We start from the raw sequence: 13,624 nt of genomic DNA, 5'->3' as shown, positions 1-13,624 counted from the left end.
GCACACAGCTTTTATGACAACATGCTGAAATGGGGTTGTCTATAGCACTCCCCACCTTGTGTTTCCTTTTATCACTTCTCTCAAACATTCTCGTGTGTTTACACTCAACTTCCAACTGTCCACCTGCCGGGGTCTGTCTCATCTGCGAAAGCAACCTCCATTCCTGTCTGCACGCTAAAATCAATGTGAGAATGGCTTTGTTCCATTTTACGTATGACCAGTGAGACCAGTTCCGATTCTCCTGCTCTCAGATGTGGACATCTTACCTTATCACCTTTGAACACCCATGCCACAGTGAGCTTTGCAGCGCTAGCGTGTGACTTGAGCGGGGCCAGCGTGTGACCTGAACAAGGCCATTATACTCTTCTCTGATTTTGCATATCTGGGTGCTGAAAGAGGTTCAGGAAAATGTAGATTTGAAATTGATTATAGAAAGAACATGTGATTGAAGCCAGCTCTATTCAACTGGGCATTTCAGCTGCCTAAACCAATAGATTAAATTTTATATATATATATATATATATATATATATATATACACACACACACATATATATATATGTGTGTATATATATATATATTTTTTTTTAAAGAATAACCTAGACACAATGAACCACTATCCACAATGATTTGCCTTCGGTATGTACCTCTCTTGCATCGTCCTTATTTAACTCTGCCAGATGTGACCTCAAAGTTATTTACAGACTTCCATGCTCATAGATTCCTGGATGAGGTTTTATATTCCCCCTAGTTTTAAGTAGTTTTCTCATGTTGCTCATCCCTCTGGTTCTGCTTTTGCTTTATAAATATGTTAGAGAGGCCGGGCACAGTGGGTCCCGCCTATAATCCCAGCACTTTGGAAGGCTGAGGTGGGAGGATCTCCTGAGCCCAGGAGTTTGAGACAGCCTGGGCAACATAGTGAAACCCTATCTCTACCAAGAAATGCAAAAATTAGCAGATGTGGTGGCACATGTCTGTAGTCCCAACTACATGGGAGACTGAGGCAGGAGGATTACTTCAGCCCAGGAGGAGGAGACTGATGTGAGCTATGATGGCACCATTGCATTCCAGCCTGGGTGACAGAGTGAAACCCCATCTCAGAAACAAAATCAAACAAACCAACAACAACAACAAAATCTCACAAAACAAAGCAAAAAGCAAATATGTTTGAAAGCCCTGCTTCTGATTTTCCAGTTATTCCAGGCCATTGAAGCCCACCACCCTATTTTCATTCTGTCACATCCAACTCCTGGTTTTCTTTCTTTTTTTGAGACAGAGTTTCGTTCTTGTCGCCTAGGCTAGACTGCAATGGCGTGATCTCGGCTCACTGCAACTTCTGCCTTCTGGGTTCAAGTGTTTCTTCTGCCTCAGCCTCCTGTGTAGCTGGGATTATAGGCACTTGCCACCATGTCCAGTTAATTTTTTGTATTTTTAGTAGAGATGGGGTTTAACTATGTTGGCCAGGCTGGTCTCGAACTCCTGACCTCAGGCGATCCACGTGCCTCAGCCTCCCAAAGTGCTGAGATTACAGGCATGAGCCACACGTGCCCAGCCAAACTCCTGGTTTTCTTTGCTGGTCCCCACTTGGTCTGAAAGCACACAGCAACTCTACCTACATACACAGCTGAGATCGAATACCCATTCACAATAGAAAGTAGCTCTTGAAAAGAAAATACCTTCACCGAAGGAGTATATCCTTTTTAGTACTTCAGCTTTTTCTCTGCATTTTGAAACTGAAGACATGTTAACTGACAGGAATACAGATGATATTTCAAGCAGTGTGATGGGTCATAGGGCTTGGAAGCCTTCTTAGCATTTTTAAAGCAAGGCCACATCGATCATTTCCTGCCCTGCTCACATTCCTTTCTAAGAAAATCTGCTCTATCTATAGTCTCGCTGCTGAATGGGCCATGTTTTGAACTGCATGACCCAGTCCTCTTGGGATACAGGGTCAACCAGATGAAAGCAGAAAAGACAGACAGAAGCACCTGCATTGTTCAATATTTGACTCACACTGAAGGAGGAACAAGACAAGACTACAAAGAAAGTCCATGAATAACTACATGGAAGATTTTGAAGATTTGAAATTTTTGAAGATTTGATTTTGAATATCCATGCAAAGCCCACGTCCTAAAGCAATCTAACATCAAAGAAATAAAGTATTTCCCAACTCTGATCCCAGTGTTTGACCTAGCTAAGTGGCTCTCTGACTCTGACAACCAACCAAATAGAATCACCTGGTATGTGACATTTGGAGATTGGCTTTTGTTACGCAGCATAATGCCCTTGAGATTCATCAAAGCTATTGAAGTATTGATAGTAAATTTGTTTTGATTGCTGAGTATATTCCATGATCTTGATGTAGCACAATTTGTTTAATAGCCCAGCTATTGTGGGGCATGTTACCTGTTCCCAGTTTTGGGCTATTACAGATAAAGCCGCTAGGAAAAGTCACAGGCAGGTAAGAAGCAAAAGGGGTGAATTCTGCCATTCTCTACCTTTTGCTTCATTCAAGACCTCAGTGGACTGAATGACGTCCACCCACATCAGGGAAGACCAATCTACTTTATGAAATCTACCAATTCAAATGCTAACCTCGCCCCGAAACACCCACATGGGCATACCCAGAAATAAGGTTAAATCCAGGCACCTCCTGGCCAGTCAAGTTGATGCATGAATTTAACCATCACAACCTTTCACCATTAGATATAATGTTTGATATAGGTTTTGTCAATATTTTTTATAAAGTCGAGAATTTTCCTATTATTCCTGCCTTTCTGAGAGCTGTAATCATGAACAGGTGTTGAATTTTGTCAAATCTTCCTGTGCAACAAATTACATAGCTTTGTAATTTTTCGTCTTTCACCTATTAATATGGTGAATTACATAGATTTTCAAATATTGAACCAACCTTGCCTCACTGTGTGGTCAAGGTATATAATTCTTTCTATATATTGATAATTTCTTTTTGTTAATATTTTGTTAAGGATTTTTGCATCTATATCTATAAAGGATATTGGTCTGTAGTTTTGGGGCTTTGTATTTGTTCTCTTTTTTGGTACTGTCTTGTCTGCTTTTGGTTTCAGATTAATATAAGGTTTATAAAATAATTAAGTAATTGAGTAATGTTTTCTCTTCTATTTTCTGGAACAGGTTGTATAGAATTTGGGTTAATTATTCTGTAAATATTTGGTAGAACATTTTAGTAATACCATCTGAGCCTAGGGATTTCTATTTGGGAGGTTTTTCTTTTTTTGTATAACTTTTAGGGCTCAGAAAATAGCACCCCAAAATATGGCAGCTGGACATGATGAACTGTGGGAAAAGCCTCAAGGTTTTGGTGACCTTTCCCCCGACCTCCTATCTTTCAATCCTCTGTCTTCCTGCAAGCACAGGATGAGGCTGTTCTTTAAAGTTCCCTTATCTTCCTAGGAACTGGGCCTGCCAGAGAGAAATAAACTGCCTTGAGTCCATTTCCTGAAATTTTCTTAACCAGAGAAGATGAAAACTCAAATTACAGAGAAAGAAGCTGAAAATTAAACACCATACTTGGAGCTCCGATCAACTTGGTCACACATTATCATCTGTTCTTAAGTCCCATTCAGTTTTCAAAGAGAATTGTTTACTAACCACTGTCTGAACATTGGGCCTATTTATTCCCCCTGAAAATATAATCTACTAACCTCTCAAGATGGCCACATTTCTCCCATGTCTCCTTCCCCTGTCAAGATGGATATATAAGTATCTGTACCTCATTGGGTTATTGGATAATTATTCTGAAATTCTGCAGTGCTTATGTACATTAAATATATTTGTATGCCTTTTTCTATTAATCTTCCTTATTATAGGTTCATTTCTAGTAAATCTTTAGAGAAGAGAGGAAAGATTCCCCTTGGCCCCTAGATAACAATTCAATTTCCTAAATAGTTATAAGAATATTCAGCTATCTTTTTAATATTAAGTGAGTTGTGGTAGTTTATGCTTTTCAAGAAATGGTTCCATTTCAGCCGGGCACAGTGGCTTACACCTGTAATCCCAACACTTGGGGGCCGAGGCAGGCACCTGAGGTCAGAAGTTCAAGACCAGCCTAGCCAATATGGTGAAACCCTGTCTCTACTAAAAATACAAAAATTAGCCGGACATGGTGGTGGGCACCTGTAATCCCAACTACTTGGGTGACTGAGGCAGGAGAATTACTTGAGCCCAGGAGGCAGAGGTTGCAGTGAGCAGAGATTATGCCACTGCACTCCAGCCTGGGTGGCAGAGAGAGACACCAGCTCTTAAAAAAAAAAAAAAAAAAAGTCTAAGATGGCGTTTCATTCTTATCTCCCAGGCTGGAGTGCAATGGCATGATCTTGGCTCACTGCAAACTCTGCCTCCTGGGTTCAAGCAATTCTCACGGATGAGTAGAATCAACATTGTGCAAATGATTATACTGCCAGAAGTAATCTACAAATTCAATGCAATCCCCATCAAAATACATACTACCATCATTCTTCACAGAATTAGAGAAAACAATTCTAAAATTCATATGAAACCATAAAAGAGCCTGCATAGCCAAAGCAAGACTAAGCAAAAAGAACAAATCTAGAAGCATCACACTATAGTATACTATACTATAAAGCTATAGTCACCAAAACAGCATGGTACTATTATAAAAATAGACACATAGACCAATGGAACAGAATAGAGAACTCAGAAATAAACCTAAATACTTATAGCCAACTAATCTTTGACAAAGCAAACAAAAACATAAAGTGGGGAAAGGACACCATTTCAATAAATGCTGCTGAAATAATTGGCTAACCACATGTATGGGAATGAAACTGGATTCTCATCTCTCACCTTACACAAAAATCAACTCAAGATGGATTAAGGACTTCAACCTAAGACCTGAAACTATAAAAATTCTAGAAGATAACATTGGAAAAACATTGGCTTAGGCAAGGATTTCATGGCCAAGAAGCCAGAAGAAAATGCAACAAAAACAAAGATAAATAGCTGGGACCTAATTAAACTAAAGAGCTTTTGCATAGCAAAAGGAGCAGTCAGCAGAGTAAACAGACAGCCCCACAGAGTGGGAGAAAATCTTCACAATCTGTGCATCTGACAAAGGACTAATATCCAGAATCTACCAGGTACTCAATCAAATCAGTAAGAAAAAAACAATCCCATCAATAAGTGGACTAAGGACATGAACAATTTTCAAAAGAAGATATACAAATGGTCAACAAACATGAAAAAATGCTCAACATCATTAATTATCAGCAAAATGCAAATCAAAACCATGATTCAACACCACCTTACTCCTGCAAGAATGGCCATAATAAAAAAGTAAAATAACAGTAGATGTTGGTGTGCATGTGGTGAACAGAGAACATGTCTACACTGCTGGTAGGAATGCAAACTAGTATAGCCACTATGGAAAACAATGTGGAGATTCCTTAAAGAACTGAAAGTTGAACTACCATTTGATCCAGCAATCCCACTACTGGGTATCCACCCAGAGGAAAAGAAGTCATTATTTGAAAAAGATACAATTCACAATTGGAAAATCATGGAAATAACCCAAGCACCCATCAATCAATGAGTGGATAAAGAAACTGTAGTATACATATATCTGATGGAATACTATGCAGCCATGAAAAGGAATGAATTAACAGCATTTGCAGTGATCTGGGTGAGACTGGAGACTATTATTCTAAGTGAAGTTACTCAGAAATGGAAAAACAAACATCGTATGTTCTCACTGATGTGGGATCTAAGCTATGAGAACACAAAGACATAAGAATGATACTACGGACTTTGGGGACTTAGGTCAAGAGTAGGAGCAAGGAGGCGGAAAAAAGTCCACAAATACGGTGCAGTGTATACTGCTCAGGTGATGGGTGCGCCAAAATCTCACAAATCACCACTAAAGAACTTATTCATGTAACCAAATACCACTTGTTCCCCAATAACCTATAGAAAAAAAACAACAAATATCTGATTCTATATAGCGAATCCTAGTTTGATTAATATTTTCATGGTGCATCTTTTGTATCCTTTCACTTTTAGCCTATTTATATTGTTATATTTGAAGTGTGTTTCTTGAAGAGACGATATAGTTAGGTCATGTTTGCTTTTCTCTTTTTTTGAGATGGAGTTTCGCTCTTGTTGACCAGGCTGGAGTGCAATGTCGTCATCTCAGCTCACTGCAACTTCCGCCTCCTGGGTTCAAATGATTCTCTTGCCTCAGTCTCTCAAGTAGCCAGAATTATAGGCATGCTCCACCATGCCCGGCTAATTTTTACACATTTAGAGATGGGGTCTCACCGTGTTGGTCAGTCTGGTCTTGAATTTCTGAATTCTAAGCAATCCACCTGTTCAGTCTCCCAAAGTGCTGGGATTACAAGGCATGAGCCACTGCGCCAAGCCTCATGTTTGGTCTTCTAATCAACTTTGTTCATTTCTGTTTTTTTAATTTTTATATTTAGAACATTTAGGTTCAACGTAATTATTGATAGGTTGGGGTTAATGTCTGTATTTAATTTTTGTTTCCTCTCTTTTTTTTCTCTGTTTCTGTTTGTTTGGGTTTTGTTGTTGTTGTTGTTGTTTTGAGACAGCGTCTTACTCTGTCATCCAGACTGAAATGCAGTGGCACTATCACAGCTCACCACAGCCTCAACTTCCAGGGCTCAAGTGATCCTCCCACCTCAGCCTCCCAAGTAGCTGGGCTGGGACTATGGGCACATGTCACCACACCTAACTAATTTTTATGATTTTTGTAGAGATACGGTTTCACCACGTTGCCCAAACTGGTCTCAAACTCCTGGGCTCAAGCCATCTGCCACCTTAGCCTCCAAAAATGCTGGTATTCAGGCATATACCACAGCACCTGGCCTTCTTCTCCATTTTATTTTTCTGTCTCTCTGTGGGTTATGTGAACATTTTTATTTATACATAGTGTTTGTAAGTGTACATCGTTCTATAATATTTTCATTGGTTTCTCTTAGTGCCATATTCTATATATGCAGCTTTGCACGGACTACTGGCACACATATTCTATCAGTTCAAGTGAAGTGTGGAAACCTTACCTTATTTTACATGCCTTAAACTTCCTGCATTTACAATATAATTTTTAAACTATTTCTTCTACATATTTTGAGAACCACATCTGACAGTGTTAACATTTTTGTTACAAATGTCACACACAATTTGGAAAACTCAAGAGTAGTTGGAAAGTCTCTTGTATTTACTTACATTTTGCTGCATACCTCAATATACATTTTTCAAGGCTCTTTCTCTCTTCCTGGTTGATGCAGTTTGTATATTTGTCCCCATCCAAATCTCATGTTGAATTGTAATCCCCAGTATTGGGGGTGTGGCGTGGTGGGAGGTGATTAGATCATGGGAGAAGATCCCTCTTGAGTGACTTGGGCCATCCCCTTAGTGATAAGTGGGCACTCACTCTGAGTTCAAAGGAAATCTGGACATTTAAAAGTGTGTGGCACCTCCCACTCTGCACTCCCTTGCTCCAGCTTTTGCCTTGTGAAGTGCCGGCTCTGCTTTACCTTCTGCCATGAGTAAAAGCTCCCTGAGGCCTCCCCCAAAGCAGACCCTGGCCACTATGATTCCTGTGAAACCTGCAGAACTGTGAGCTAATTAAACATTTTTCTAATAAATTAGCCAGTCTTAGGCATTTCTTTATAGCAATACAAGAATGGCCTAACACACTGATGTTCCAAGATCTAATTTTATCTTTTCTCTTTTGTTTAATAAATTTTCATTAGCCATTCTTGTAGTGTCAGTCAGCTGCTGATAAATTTTCTTAGCTTTCCTTCATCTCAGAAGGTCTTAATTTCCTTTCCATTTCTGAAGAATGTTTGATGTTTCCTTTTTTTCAGCATTTGAAAAATGGTGTGCCACTTCCTTCTGGCCTTTGTAGATTCTATTAATAAATCTGCTGTCTTTATTTATTTTTTATCTTTTTCTTTTTGAGACAAAGTCTTGCTCTGTTGCCCAGGTTGGAGTGCATTGGCATGATCCCAGCTCATGGCGACTTCTGCCTCCCGTGTTCAAGAAATTCTTGTGCCTCAGCTTCCTGAGTAGGTGAGATTACAGGCGCCCACCACCATGCCTGGCTGATTTTTGTATTTTTTGTGGAGAAGGGGTTTCACCATACTGGCCAGGCGGGTCTCGAACTCCTGACCTCAAGTGATCTGCCTTCTTTGGCCTCGAAAAGTACCGGGATTACAGGTGTGAGCCACTGCGCCTGGCCATAAAGCTGCCATCTTTAAAACTGTTTTTCTCTTACGTGTAAATGTCAATTTTTGCTGTGTACAATAATTTTCTCTGTCTTTAACTTTCAGGATTTTGATTATGATTTGCCTTGATGTGGACTTTTGTATCCTGGTTGGGGATGGCTCAGTTTATTGAATGTGTAAATTTTTGTCTTTGCACAAATTTGGAACATTTTCAGCCATTATTTCTTTGAGTACCTTCTCTGCCTCAAACTTTTTCTCCTCTCTGTCCATAACGCTAATAATACAAATATTAAATTTTTTTAAAACATCTCACAGATCTCTAAAGTTCTGTTTCTTTATTTTTTTTTCAGTCTATTTCCTCTCTGTTTTATTGAAATGGGGAAATTTCTATTATCCTGTCGTCAATTCCACTTAGTCTTTTCTCTTTCCTGCTAATGAGGCTATCAATTGAGTTCTTTTATTTGGTTCTTTTAGTGTTCTTTTCTATTTTTCAAGTTTAAACTTTCTAATTGGTTCTTCTTTACATTTTCTATTTCTTTATTGACACTTTTTAATTTTATTTGTTTCAAGTGTGTTTATACTTTATGTTAAAGCATCTTTTTTTTTTTTTTTTTTTTTTTTGACAGAGTCTTACTCTGTCACCCAGGCTGGAATGTAGTGGCACCATCTCTGTTCACTACAAGCTCTGCCTCCCAGGTTCACACCATTCTCCTGCCTCAGCCTCCCGAGTAGCGGGGACTACAGGTGCCCACCACCACGCCCGGCTAATTTTTTGTATTTTTAATAGAGACGAGGTTTCCCCGTGTTAGCGAGGATGGTCTCAATCTCCTGACCTTGTGATCCGTCTGCCTCGGCCTCCCAAAGTGCTGGGATTATAGGCGTGAGCCACCATGCCCGGCCTAAAGCATCCTTTTTATGAAGACTGCTTTAAAATCTTTGTCAGATAATTCTAGTATATTTGTCATCTTCTTGTTTGTGTCTGTTGATTACCGTTCAGTATTCAAATTGTGGGTTTTTTTGGTTCTCATATGACAAGTAAATTGAGATTGAAACTTGGACCTTTTGAATATCATAGTAAGATATTCCAGATTTCATTTAAAGCTTCTAGTGTAGCAGGACTTCCTTGACACCATGTCAGCAAGAGAAGAGCAGTATCTCCTCATTCCTGCCAGGTGGGCTAGAAGTCCAAGATCCCTATCAGGCCTTGGCTGAGATCCAAGAGGGGTGGTGTTACTCTTTATTACTGGGATGGTAGTTTAGTATCAATAGTAGACCGCTGCTGATGCTGTCCTTGTTGAGAGGAGCATGGTGAGGGGGCCTCATCACTACAGAGTGATACTATAGATCTAATTTCTATAACTGATCACAAGACCATCACCTTTTTTTTTCTCTTATCTTTCTTTTTTTTTGTTTTTTGTTTTTTTGAGACAGAGTCTCACTCTGTTGCACAGGCTGCCGTGCAGTGGTATGATCCCAGCTCACTGCAACCTCTGCCCCATGGGCTTTCAAACAATTCTCCTGCCTCAGCCTACCAAGTAGCTGGGATTACAGGCATCCGCCACCACACCTGGATAATTTCTGTATTTTTAGTAGAAATGGGGTTTCACCATGTTGTTCAGGCTGGTCTTGAACTCCTGACCTCGCGACCCACCCTCCTCGGCCTCCCAAAGAGCTGGGATTACAGGCATGAATCGCGGCGCCCGGCCCACTAATCTTTTTTCTGCCTTCCTTCCCACGTGCTCTGTTTCTCTTGACATCTTCCAACAACCAGTTTGTCAAAGGATTCTTAATATGGTGACAAAAACCTTTGCCATCCTCACAGATCTGAGACCTTAGCAGTTTTTCTACTAAGGACTTCCATTAACATTTACTACCATGCCTAGTTTTACAAAGAAACCATAAAGGAATAAGTTAGGTTTTATTCATATATCTCCTGCTCTAATGTATACGAATAATCCAACTTCTCCCATAGTTAAAATCATAACATCTTTTTTGACCTATTCATCTAATAGAATAGGAAACCCCAAGTTCCCCAGTAAATTAGTATTAAAATTCTCAGCTCTCCAAGACGTGAGAAGAACTGGCAACAGATGGCAAGCAGGTGTGTAACCTAGCAAAGCACCAAATCGATTACCATCTTCCAACTCTGTGAACCACAGATTTTAGCTGTGAGTAAAACACCATCATATGTTGGATCAGTACTTCATAACACTCACTGTACTCCTTATGGTGGCTGCACAAGCTAGCAAGGCTTTGTTTCCAGCTGTGGCACAGTTGTTGCTTCAGAATAACGGGCTACAGAATCAGGCCAGTGAATGCCCTCAGCATAGCATCATAGCCATACTCCCTTGACAGTGAGGGAGAGTCCCTGATCATGAGTGTGAGATGTCATGACGGTGTGTATGGAGTTCTAGAAGCTCGTGGATTATAGTTCTGCCGAAACCATGACAGACAGAAAAAGAAAATACAAATCTGGAAAACGTATCTCTGCCAGTAAAGTCAAATCTGTGCCCTCATCATAATAGGAGTGGCCTAATGTGGGGAGAAAAAAAAAAGACACTGTTATCATCACTACTATTATCACTATCATTATTATTAAATATAAGAAATGTTGACCCAAGATATATTATTTTTATAAATATGTTTATACATTTTTATAAAAATGTTATACATTCCAGAAATATTCAATATGATATGAGAGTAAAAGAACAAAATACCTCAAATCTACAATATTATTTTAAAATGAAGAAAGGAAACTTCTTCATTTTAAGGTATTTGATATGTCACTCTGAAACAGCTTTAAATGGACAAAGATAACAATGAATGATTGTATCTATTACTCTGTTACGGCTTTATTGAACGTATGGCATGCCCACAGTGTACTATAGATAATACAGCTAGTACCTCCCCTTAGGGACTAGTTACCTACACTTAAGACCGCAGGCAGATTCTTATTCATTTAAGGGATCTATCTGGAAATAACTTATAGCACTGATCCTTCCCCACTGTCTAGCCCTGCCTAAATGCCTCAAAAACAACAACATCAACAACAACAACAAAAACGAATACAAAACAGGATGTGAAGAAAGGGCATATGCAGAAATGGAAAGCCCATCTAAAATGATTTCTTACCAATCTCAGCAGCGCCGACTATCACAAGAATCAGTTATATGAGACTCTAATCAGTCAGGGGGTATGTCACACAATTCCACCAATGACAAAGTGGGGGCACACCTACAGTTCTTCCTAGTGATTGTTCCTCCACAAACCCCGTTCAGGCACATTATTGATCCATTAATTCATATTTACTGGGCACCCGCTATGCACAGAGCTAATTACTCAGGGAATATATTTATAGCATAAATCTCAACCCTTCAAGCTGGGAAGAATTATGCATACATTCATTAATTCATTCACGCATGCATCCAAGGATTTAACAAATATTTAATGAACATCTGCTAAGTGCTAGACACTCTACTTACGAATGGGATGTGAAAATAAATAAGACAGAATTCACGGAGGTGTCTAGAGTTTGATCCTACTGCCAACACAACACATTCACTCCTCCGCACCTGTGAGTCCTTCCTGGTAGGGTGGCGCATGTGATGGAGCAGGCAGCAGGTCAAAGTAGTTGGGGGTGAAAGAAACAGTACCTTGGTGCTCAGGTGGTGCCCATAAGATGGTGGCCCTTGTCCCCAGGGAGAGGTGAAAGGAGGACACAGGTTAGAAGGTCGCTCTTTGCGGTACAGGTGGCACAGACATCAGTCAATGAAATTGACCTTTGGATTTTAGAGACTTACTCCTTGAATAAACAAACACTTCATCAACTCTGGGAAAACTGGTTTCAGAAGCCTGTTGAGCAACAGTTAACAAAGGGCATCCGGTGTGCTGCTCCTTTGCATTTTGCTGCATGGATACAGTTTCTGCCTTGCTACCCCCACCCTTCTTGTGGACTGTCTGAAACTAAATGTGCATGTCTGGAAGTTAATGCCGTATTGTGCTGCTGGCTCTGTCTGCCTCAGCTAATGGAGTGTAGACAGCTATGGTTGTTTGCAACTTCTGTCCTCCCTTTAGGGCTTCCAGTCAGTAATTCCAGCCAATTCTGATAAACAAAGGACAAAAAGAACTGGCACAGAGGTTGGAAATTGCCTGCTCGGTGCCAGTTCCAGCCTGCCACAGGCCAGTGCCCAGAGAGTGACAGTGCAGCTGTAGGTAGACCACGTTGGGGTGAGCCGTCATCGTCAAGCATGGCGTTAGATGAACAAGTGTACCCTGGAGTAGAATGAGGGACTCTCAGAGAGGAAAGGGGCCTCAAGAGGTCACCTGGTGAGGAGCTGGATGAGCCACATGGCTGAGAGTGTTCTCCAAGGACACTTATCAGCTGTGGGGAGGAAACTCCGTTCTTTGCTTCTGTCCTTCTTACTTACTACGGATTGGTTAGTTTGTTTATTTTCTAAAACAAGACCTCAGGATAAGGCTTGCATGCAGGGAGTTTATTTGTGAAACAGTCCCTGAAAGCATAAATAAGACAGTGATGGCAACAATTCAGGGAAGGAGAAAAGCCATGAAGAGGAATATGACTGTGTGGGTTGAGCTTTGCAGGCCCCTGGGTTTCAATCCCAGTGTAGACTCCCAGGAAACCTGAAGGAAGAAGCACACCTCTGAATTGTCCCACCAGATGGTGTGGAGGCTGCTTTATTTAACCTAGCGACTCTCATCCCCATTAGTTGGGGATTTCTCCCAAGGGCATTAGTGCCCTCCCTATGCACTTTTGGGCCGTACCATCAGGTAGAAAGCGAGTTCCTGAAGAAAATGGTACCAAAGAAAACCTCAGAAGAGGGGGAAAAGAAATGTAGGTGCTTGGGGTGAGAAGTTCTCAACCTTCTGGAAACTGCCTACACAGTCACAGGTGAACGTGGAGGTGGGCTGTGGAATATGGAGGTGGGGTGCCAATAGGGTCTACTACTGCCCACAGAAGAAAACTGTAGCACACACACTATTTTCACTTAGAGAGTGAAATAGGAGCTTTAAGATCTATTCAATCTCCCTCACAGAGTTTTCAAAAGGACAAGTGAGAAAATGCTGCATAGATATTTGCATAAAACTAAAAATTCTTATACACTGATTTATTTATTCAACCCATATTACTGAATGCCTGCGTGCTGTGTGTGAGGCATTGTCCTAAGAGGACAGTCACTGAGAACAACAAAGTCCTTGTTCTCACTGAGCTTGTAGTCTTTTGCGGGATATAGACAAACAAACAAACAGATAGCACACAAACAGGCAAGTTTAATAAACTGTAATAAGTGCTAGAATGAAGGAAATACATGGTACTTAGGAACATGAATAGGAACACAGTATCTAGATGAGCAGGAGCTT

General features: G+C 40.4%; 2 long non-coding RNA genes across 2 annotated transcripts in view; both read right to left on the bottom strand.

Annotated features, from left to right (window-relative positions):
- LOC105476550 (uncharacterized) overlaps positions 1–11,870 on the bottom strand; it is a 61,843-nt gene extending 49,973 nt beyond the window's left edge. Inside the window, exon 1 of the long non-coding RNA XR_984125.2 lies at positions 11,728–11,870. This is a non-coding gene — a long non-coding RNA (uncharacterized lncRNA). The remainder of the gene's footprint in view (positions 1–11,727) is intronic.
- LOC139355861 (uncharacterized) overlaps positions 1–12,181 on the bottom strand; it is a 169,333-nt gene extending 157,152 nt beyond the window's left edge. Inside the window, exon 1 of the long non-coding RNA XR_011607073.1 lies at positions 11,899–12,181. This is a non-coding gene — a long non-coding RNA (uncharacterized lncRNA). The remainder of the gene's footprint in view (positions 1–11,898) is intronic.
- Positions 12,182–13,624: the final 1,443 nt, after the last annotated feature.

This window comes from Macaca nemestrina, chromosome 8, assembly GCF_043159975.1.
Source record: "Macaca nemestrina isolate mMacNem1 chromosome 8, mMacNem.hap1, whole genome shotgun sequence".
Classification (NCBI taxonomy): Eukaryota; Metazoa; Chordata; class Mammalia; order Primates; family Cercopithecidae; genus Macaca; species Macaca nemestrina.
The sequence above is the reverse complement of the archived record's forward strand: the minus strand, read 5'-3'. Positions and strand labels throughout refer to the sequence as shown.